Raw genomic sequence first — 10,186 nt, 5'->3', positions numbered from 1 at the left:
TGAATAGATGGGTGGGTGAATAAGTTACCATAAAACATGAATGCTTTGCAGTTGGCAGTTATTCAATATTTATTACTGATACACTTAAAATTTATAAAAATAAAAACTCTTCTTAAAATGTTTGACAGAATATATTGATCTAGAACTTATAAAAGACAAATATTTAGAAAAACCTATCCCCTGCTTTTCTATAGGCTCTTTTCTATCTGCTTATTTTTTTCTTTAAATAGTAACAGGGAAAGAAAAAAAAAAAAAAAACAGCCTTTTAACCAGCTCCCAAGAATAACATTAACATAATTAGCATAGTATATGTCTTTAAACAAATAAAATTAAAATGAAACCTGTTATGGATTCTTTTCTAATTTTGTTTATGTTTGAGAATACTATAGAGTGAAGTCTTTTACTGTAACTTATTGTTTTCATATTTTTAAAAATTTAAAATTAATAGGGGCACCTGGGCGGCAGAGTCAGTTAAGTGTCCCACTCAGTTTCTGTTCAGGTCATGAACTCAGGATTGCCAGACAGAGCCCCACATCTGACTCCATGCTCAGCTTGGAGTCTGCTAGAAACTCTCTCTCCCTCTCCTTCTACCCTTCCCCCTGCTCTCTCTTTCTCTCAAATAAATAAATGAACCTTTAAAAAAATTAATATTAATGAAGTTGGATCTATTACTCTTGGCATTTGATAAATAAGCTTATTAAAGGGGAGTTTTGGGCAGCCGGGGTGGCTCAGCGGTTTAGCACCGCCTTCACCGCCTCCTGGAGACCCAGGATCAAGTCCCTTGTCAGGCTCCCTTTATGGAGCCTGCTTCTCCCTCTGCCTGTGTCTCTGCCTCTCTCTCTCTCTCTCTCTCTCTCTCTGTGTCTCTCATGAGTAAATAAATTCTTTAAAAAATAAAAAAAAATAAAGGGGAGTTTCTTCTCTAACAAGCAATATCATTCCTTACTTTTTAGCACCTCATTGTTGTAAGAAATTTTTCACAAGAAAGAATTCAAGTTTTACAACTCCATTACTGAGGAGAAGCTGAATTGATTCCTAAAGTATATTTTGCTGATTTCATCAAACATGTCCCAATAAAAGTGCTTTCCCCAGAGACTGGATTATAATCTAATAATTTAACTTAGAGTATCTCACTTGATACATTTCAAATTTTTTAATTTATATTTGTTGATATAGTATTATGTGTTTTTCCCCAGGTTAGGTCATTAAAGAAATGATATACTTTTTCATTATAATTACATATGAAAAACTGATTTACTGTGACTTTTAGGTCTAAAGACTGAATTGAGCTGAATCATTTCAGAGAAGCATTTCTCTAATTAGGTAACTTATACTGTTCTAATAAACTATAGTCATATTTTTTATTGTCTTCAGTGATCTTTATTTTAATAACTATTGCATGTACTATTTCCTGTAGTACATGTCCCATTTCTTCATCAGTGAAAAGGAGAGAATGACAGTTACCATTTCATGATGTTAGAGAAGTAAGTACATGATTCGTGCTTGGTACAATGTCTGGTACAAAGTAACTAATGCTATTTATTATGATAAATAAAAATTGTCCAATACGCCTCAAATTTATAGATATTGTCACTAAGATAAAGAAAAGAGAGTAGAGGGATACAGTATTTTGGATATAGTATAGTACTTCAGATATAGTATTTACACTACACAAGCATCTGTACTGGGTGCATTAAATATTATCTTTATTTACTCTTGACATCAACCCTTTGAGGTAACTGGAGATAAGAGATAGGATGGATATAGCATTGAGCCCACCCATTATTCCAGTTGTTTATTGTAGCACATGTTTCTTTCTTCTTCACCTCACAGTTCCACATGGATCCCCCGGGAAATACTACTCCACACAGACATCCTGAGAACCAGGCTGTTTCTATAGAGTCATTCTATCCTCTTCTAAGGCTTCCAAGTCCTCAAATTGGGTCTCTGCTTCCAGTGAACAGAAAGGGAAGAGAAGGTCAGATTTGAGAAAAAAATCAAACTTAGGGTCAAGGTTAAAACAATAATTGTATGACATTATAACCTTGCTATTTCTTAAACTGTACTATTTATTCTTCTCTGTATCCCTATCACTTCACATTAAGCATTTGTTTATTGAATCATTCATTCAACAAATTATCCCCTGTTAGTTCACACAATATATTAGCTGAATGTATTAAATATTTAATTTATTAATATAAATAGTCACTGCTTACCTATGGATATTACCCAGAAAAATAGGAATCTAAAACAATCTCTATCTATTGGCAACTTCCTCCATTCTAGTTTTACTCCATGGTTCTATAATTTAGTATCATAATTTAATTTAATTATGCTTAGATTTGTTATTTGAAATTAGGATTACTTTATTTCCCAAAAAAAGTGAAAATATAATAAAATATTTTCTAATGCAGCAAAGAAGAGAAAGCTAGTCTTCATTTAGACTTAAACTTTAAAAATAAATTATTTCTGGGAGCACCTGGGTGGCTCAGTGGTTGAGTTTCTGCCTTAGGTTCAGTTTGTGATCCCAGAGGTCCTAAGATTGATTCCCACATGTGGGGAGCCTGAATCTCCCTCTGCCTATATCTCTGCCTCTGTGTGTCTCTCATGAATAAATAAATAAATAATATTTACAAAAATAAAAATAAAAAATTATTTATGACAAATGTCTCTTCTGCCACCTATGAAAGATATAAATGGCAAGATTTCTGATTCTTAATGGTAACTATGAAATCCAGGAAACTTCTCCCTTAAAAAAAGTGGAACTGATGGAATAGGGTATTAGATACAAAGGACAGAAGAGAGACTGAACTGGAGGTGAAAATTTGAGATTATAAATTTATGAATTATTTATAAAGCTAGGAAACTAGGCTCTTTTAGCCTACAAGTAGGTATAGAATAAGAAGAAGAATCAGAACTCCAGAGAATGTCAACGTTTATTGCACAAGTAAATGTTTTATGGATTAACCCTACTTTGAATGAATGCCAACATTTTAAGAATGTTTGGAGTCCCTGGTTCTCCTATCTATTGGTCTCGATGACCTAAAATTTCTACTTAAAAAAAAAAAAAAAAAAAAACCTTACCTGGCCTCTAATTCTGACATATTTTTCAATTATCAAAGCTAAGTTGTGAGATGTCCAAAATTTCTTTCTTGCTCACTCATTGAGAGTGAGCTTGTTTTTCACTGCAGGTAGTTTGATTTTTGCATTACTAATAGCCTGCTTTTAAAGCTGTTGCTATTTTGTTGGTTTTGAATTGTTCTAAATGATCTGTGAAACAAAAGCAAAACTTGGACAGTTGCATATCCTCAAAGGAAAAAATTGGATACTAGCATGAATGACCTTCCAATAGATACTTTGGGCCAGGTCTGCTTCTGAGAATGCCTTCCCCTACCAAATGTGTGTCCCAGAATTCAGTTAACAAAGGAGAGAATGGTACAAAGTCAAAGACAAGAAAATTTGATTACCAATGTTAACATGAGAATTCTAAAATCACGAGGTAAAACCAAGAGCGATAAACAAAATAGCAAGTTTTGTACATTTGATTTAGTTTTTAGTTAGTTTGTTGTGCTCACTTGGGCAGCACATACACTTAAAATTGGAAGGATACAGAGAAGGTTCATATGACCTCTGTTTGAGTATGACACACAAATTCATGGAGCTTTCCATATTTAGTTACAGTTAGTCATACATTTTTTAATTATGTATATAATATATGTAGACATTACACATTTAATGATTTATTTATATATTGTTTTGCAAAGCACACAGCACACTCAGAAAGGACTTGGCAGAGTAATTGTCACAGAGGAAGAACAGATCAATCTTAGTTGTTTTTTGTTAAGCTCTTGGCCTGCACTGTCTCATTAAATACTCACCATTCTATGGTACATGCTACTGGTGCTACCATTTTAAGGGAGGAAATGAAAGATTTAAAAACCTAAATAATTTTTATTGAAGTATGATTGAAATAAAACTTTCTATTAGTTACAGGTGTACATCATACTTATCCAGCATTTTTACACATTACAAAATTATTCCCACGATAAGTCTAGTTACCATCTGTCACCATATAAAATTATTATATTGTTGACTATATTCCCTATGCTGTACATTACAACGACTCATTTATTTTTATAACTTGATGTTTGTTCTTTGTTCATACAGTCCTACTAGAGCTAGAATTCCTGTAATGTCTTGTGAAGCCAGGTGTCTCTTCATTGGTTTATCTCAACCTACTATAGTCTTTATCTGACTCTCTTTCCTCTTATGCGGGCATGGCCCATTTTGGAGCAAAATTTATTGCTGGAAAAGAATTTATATAACCTAAAGAATAGGCAGGCTATTTATGAGCCATATAGGTGTCTGTTTCAGACACGATTATGTCTTGATAGGAAATTAGAAATGTGCAAGTAACAGGTGAAATAATTAAAGTATAAGATTTTTATTAGCATCCAATAAGTAGAAGGCTCAAAATGCAAATAGGGGTTGCTTGGATTCTAATCAGTTTCTCTTGAGAAATAGTATGTCCCAAGTTTTAATGATCATTCAGATTAAAGTTAGACATTCTCATTATCTTATTTCAGCTAATGATATGAAATCACTTCCTGTTATACCAACCACTTCCATAAATGCCAATATTTATGTTTCCAGTATTGAAAAAATCACAACTTTCTCAGTCTCAGTATACTCAAATTTAGTACCAGGTTGCCAATTGCAACCCTGAAATAGTACCTGGCCACCTACCTTTATTCGTAGACCAATAAAATCTACAGCCTTAAAAATGCCATCACCTTGTTTGAGTGCACTGAACTGTGAAACCTGGAAGGATGTAGAAACCAGAACAGGCTGCTAAAATGAAGTCATCTTGCTAAAGGGACAATTTGTAATGGGGCATTGTGCTGACAGGTCTGCAAGCCTACAGTCTAAAGTCACTGAGTATATCTGAGCTCAAAATAGACTTGTGTGTGACAAAAACAGCATTATTCTCAACAGTTGAGGGAACTTGATGGATATTGCTTCTCCAAACTCTGGAAAATTAAAATTGAGGCCCTATGGGAAGGCCTATTCATGTAGTATGCTCTGATTTCTTCAAGAAATGATGGCATCTATAGAGAGAATGGTCTGCACGTGCTCACTGAACATGAAGTACTATCTTTGTCTTTATTTTTTAAATTGAAAAAATGACTATATATGTATATTGTTTTGTACTCTAATCATTAAAAAGTTTATCTCAGTGTAAACTCTAAACCATATTTCATAATGCATAGCTTTTGGTGAAAAAAATTAAAATGATATTAAATAGCATTGTCCCAAAAGTCGGTGTGGAATTGTTTATCTAGAACCAGATACTTTGTTGACAGAAATAGCGGAGTATATAGAGTAGTTTCAGGAGATATAAAAGTTTCTTCTTTTTGTAATGCATACTTTATGCTCTTATGTATAATCTATATGATCAACATAAGCAGATTTTCACTTTGGTTTTTTTTAATTGTCAAACAGAAATATGCACATGCAAAAAAACTTTCATTTTCAAATATTTGTCTATTGCAAATTTCCAGATACCTCAAAATTAGACATGCTCCATGTTAATTTATAGATCAGACAATTCTTCTCTCACAGTAAAAGTAAAATTTATTTTCCTCCATGGAAAGAATTTGTCCTGACAGTCTTCAGCAGCCATCTTGGCTGGATGAAAATCAGAGAATGAGAGCTGTAGTCCTAGCTCTTCGAGATTTGTTCATCCCTCTAGATCAGTTTCCTCATCCGAAAGATGAAAGGCTTGAAGTCCACAGTAGTAGTCAATATTTACTGAGAACTTGCTTTGTGTCAGGCACAAGAGCTCTACAAGGTCACTCATAATATTACTTTCATTATATGAATGAGGAAAATTGAGACACAGAAAAACAAAATAAATCTCATAAATAATAAGAGAGGAAGCCTGAATTTGGACTAAGGTACTGATTCTACAGCATATGCAAAATTACATCTCATTCTACCTTCCCAACGTGTTTTCTTGCTGTAAAGAAAATGAATGATTCTACATCTTGCCTTGTTATAGTTTGCTGTTTAAATCTTTTTGCTTGAATTAGGATTATGTTTTCCCACACTTTTTATATAAACAGTCTATTATAGAGTGGACATGTAAGTAGGATCATAATAAGCACTGTGATGTCAAATTAAAGACAGCTTCTTTTTCTTTTCTTTAGTTCTTTTGAAAATAAAGAACTGACCTACTTCCTATACTCACAACTAAGCAAAGAGAAAGAACCTAATAGTCATAAAAAAGAAAATAATGTCTGGAAAAAAAAAGAAAAACTAAGATGGCCTATTTCCAGATCCAAGTAACAGGCCTATTGGAAAATAAGTCACTTTCTTTCAACTTGCCTAGTCCAACATTGGGAGATACAGAAGCCAAAGAAACTTTCTGATCATTTTCAAAGTTGTATCTATAAAAGCAAATTATAGCTATATATATATATATATATATATATATATATATATATATATATGTTGGTAGATATAATTAATTTTATAAAATCAAGTCATGTGGAATAGATGAATAGTTAGTAATTTAGATGGCTCCAAGAACTCTGAAGTACCCCAAATCACACACTAAATTAAAAACACTTGTTCAGGTGAAATGGAAGCCCTGGCTGGACCTAAGCACACCCTAAGAAAACCAAACAATTATTCTGAACTCTAGTTCTTTTTTTTTTTTTTTTTTTTAGATTTTATTTATTCATGAGAGAGAGAGAGAGACAGAGACATAAGCAGAGGGAGATGCAGGCTCCCTGCAGGAGCCCAATGCAGGACTCAATCCCAGACCCTGGGATCATGCCCTGAGCCAAAGGCAGACACTCAACTGCTGAGCCACCCAGGTGTCTCCTGAACTCTATTTCTGAAAAGCAAAATTATCAACTGTTATTTGGCTTAAAGAAAAGTTTTACATTTGATCAAATTAACATACATTTTTTTTCCTGCCTTTTACCAACTCCAAGAAAAGAACCCCAGCCATTTCATAAAATGTTCAATGTGCTCACAAATGCATTCTATCAGAAGAGAAAATTATACGCCAGTATCCAAATGAACATAGATGCAAAAATATTCAACAAAATATTAGCAAACTGAATTCAACTATACATTAAAAGTATCCTATAGCAAGATCAGGTGAGACTTATCCCTGATATTCAAGGAAGGTTCAATAGCTGCTCATCAATCAATGTCATACATGACATTAACAAAAGGAAGGATAAAGTCATGATCATTTCAATAGATGCAGAAAAAGCATTTGACAGAATACAATATCAATTCATAATACCTCTCTGCAAACTGGGAATAGAAGGAATGTACTGCAACAGAATAAAGGCCATACAAGACAAACCCACTGCTTACATTACACTCAACAGTGAAAAACTAAGAGATTTTCCTTTAAGAACAGAAACAAGACAAAAATGCTCACTCTTGCCACTTTTCCATACTACTAGAACTGCTAGCTAGAGCAATTAAACAAAATAAATAAATAAATAAATAAATAAATAAATAAATAAATAGTATACAAATTAGAAAGGAAGAAGTAAATGGTCACTATTTGCAGGTGATATGATATTACATGTAGAAAACCCTAAAGACTCTCCAAAAAAAACTATTAGGACTAGTTAGCAAATTCAGTAAGGTCACAAGATTTAAAATCAATATACAAAAATCAATGTGTTTCCATAATAAAGGGAAATTAAGCAACCCCATCTACATCTGCATCAAAAAGAATAAAATACTTAGGAATAAATTTAACCAATGAGGTAAAATATCTTTGTATTAAAAATTGTAGGATAGTGTTAAAAGAAAGTGAAGGAAATTCAAATAGCAAACACATGGAAAGATATTTCATGCCCATGGACTAGAATTAATATTGTTAAAATGTCCATACTACCCAAAGTCATCTACAGATTCATTGAAATCTCTACCAAAATTCCAGTGGCATTTTTCACAGAAATAGACTAAACACTCCTAAATTTGGCATGGAATCACAAAGTAATGAAATATCCAAAGCAATCTTGAGAAAGAACAAAGCTGGAGGCATCACATCTCCTGATTTCAAACTCTACTATAAAGCTATATCAAAACAGTATGGTACTAAAATACAAACAGTCACAGAGATCAATGGAACAGAATAGAGATTGCCAAGATAAACATGGTCAATTAATTAATGACAAGGGAATCAAGAATGCACAATAAGGAAAGAATGTCTCCTCAACAAATGGGGTTGGGAAGGCTGGACAGGCACACATAAAAGAACAATACTGGACAAAAAGCAACTCAAAATAGATTAAAGACTTGAATATAAAATCTGAAGCCATAGAACTCCTAGAAGAAAACATGGAGATTAACATTGGTCTTGGTAATGGGTTTTTGGATTTGTCACCAAAAGCAAAGACATCAAAACCAAAAATTATTTTTTTCCAATAAATTTATTTTTTATTGGTGTTCAGTTTGTCAACATACAGAATAACACCCAGTGCTCATCCCGTCAAGTGCCCACCTCAGTGCCCGCCACCCAGTCACCCCCACCCCTCACCCACCTCCCCTTCCTCCACCCCTAGTTCATTTCCAAGAGTTAGGAGTCTTTCATGTTCTGTCTCCCTTTCTGATATTTCCCACTTATTTTTTCCCCTTCCTCCTTTATTAGCAAGTAGGACTACTTCAAATTAAAACACTTCTGCATAGCAAAGGAAACCATCAACAAAATCAAAAGGCAACATATAGAATGGGAGAAAGTATTTGCAAATCATATATCTGATAAGGGGTTAATATCCAAAATATGTATAGAATTCATATAGCTCAATAGTGCAAAAAATATTTTTAAATGGGCAGAGGAGCTGATAGACATTTTTGCAAAGAAGATATACAAATGGCCAAGAGGTGCCTGAAAAGATGTTCAACATCACTAATGATCAGGAAAATGGCAAATAAAAACCACAATGAGATAGCACCTCAAACCTTTTAGAATGAAAAGTTAAAATGATCTTTCACAATATACACATATATCAAATGATTACATTGGACAGTTTAATAATGCCATGTTACATGTCAGTTATATCTCATAAAACTAGAAAAAATAAAATTCCAAAGCTATTAATTTAGAAGGAAAAAAGGAATATGAGTAAACCGAAAAAATAGGTTAGAATAAATCATCCAGACTCAAGTTTATAGAAGAAAAGATTTTTTTTTTAAGATTTTATTTATTTCTTTGAAAGAGAAACAGAGATAGTGAGATAGTACAAGTGGGGAGGAGAGGGAGAAGGCTCTCTGCTGAGCAGGGAACCCGACTTGGGGCTTGATCATAGGACCCCAGGATCATGACACTTAACCCACTAAGCTACTCAGGTGCCCTTTTAAAAGCATGGAAGAGACAATAGGGAAATATGATAGAGTCTAACAGCTATGTGCAGTTCCAGTCCTAAAAGAAGAGCAATAACGCGGTACGGAAACTATTCAGTGATAAAAATAAGAATTTCTACACTGAGGGGGAAATCAAGTCTGAGATTCTAAAGCATATTCCAATAGCTGAAAATCAGTAGTGCAGGCATCAGAATTATAAGTCACTATATGTTTTTTTTTTCTTCTTGTTACATCTAACAGTTTCGGTTTATAAATTTTATATGTATGTATTTGTTTATTTGTAGAGACAAAGAGCACAAACGTGTGCAGGGTGAGGGGGCGTAGGGACAGAGGGAGAAGGAAAGAGATTTTTATGCAGGCTGCACATTCAGTGGGTAGCCTGACTTGGGGCTCGATCTCATAACCCTGAGATCATGACCTGAGCTGAAATCAAGAGTCAGAACCTTAACTGACTAGGTACCCAGGAGCCCCTATAAATCTTAATTCATGTAGAGCATAAACACACATGACTGTTATACCTTCTTGATAAATTTCATCTTTTAATTTTTAATCCTGAGCTATCATGGTTAGTCCTTCAATGCTTTTCATTCAGAAACATTTAATTAGTGATTATTATCACCACTGCAGGTGTTAATAGCTTTATTTTTGTCCATTCATTTTGAGTAATTTGTCTGTTATGTGCATCTAGTAACGACAGAAATGTAACTGATTTTTTTAATTGGATTTTTAACATGTATGCCTTTTGATATAAGGATTTAACTCATTCAATTTCTTATGTTTATTGATA

The 10,186-nt window shown here is 33.5% G+C and overlaps 1 long non-coding RNA gene and 1 other non-coding gene across 4 annotated transcripts in view; one reads left to right on the top strand and one right to left on the bottom strand.

The window, feature by feature from the left end:
• Positions 1-1,690: 1,690 nt before the first annotated feature.
• The window catches only part of LOC144300211 (uncharacterized), a 29,645-nt gene continuing 21,149 nt past the window's right edge, over positions 1,691-10,186 (bottom strand). For 2 of the 3 annotated variants that reach the window (XR_013366803.1, XR_013366805.1), the window contains one exon: positions 1,691-1,947. This is a non-coding gene — a long non-coding RNA (uncharacterized LOC144300211). Of the gene's footprint in view, positions 1,951-10,186 lie in introns of all 3 variants that reach the window. The other variant, XR_013366804.1, reaches the window with a different exon arrangement.
• LOC144300712 (U6 spliceosomal RNA) lies at positions 3,568-3,675 on the top strand. The gene has a single exon (XR_013367516.1). It is a non-coding gene; the product is annotated as a U6 spliceosomal RNA (small nuclear RNA).

The sequence above is a fragment of the Canis aureus genome, chromosome 28, assembly GCF_053574225.1.
Source record: "Canis aureus isolate CA01 chromosome 28, VMU_Caureus_v.1.0, whole genome shotgun sequence".
NCBI classification, from domain to species: Eukaryota; Metazoa; Chordata; class Mammalia; order Carnivora; family Canidae; genus Canis; species Canis aureus.
The sequence above is the reverse complement of the archived record's forward strand: the minus strand, read 5'-3'. Positions and strand labels throughout refer to the sequence as shown.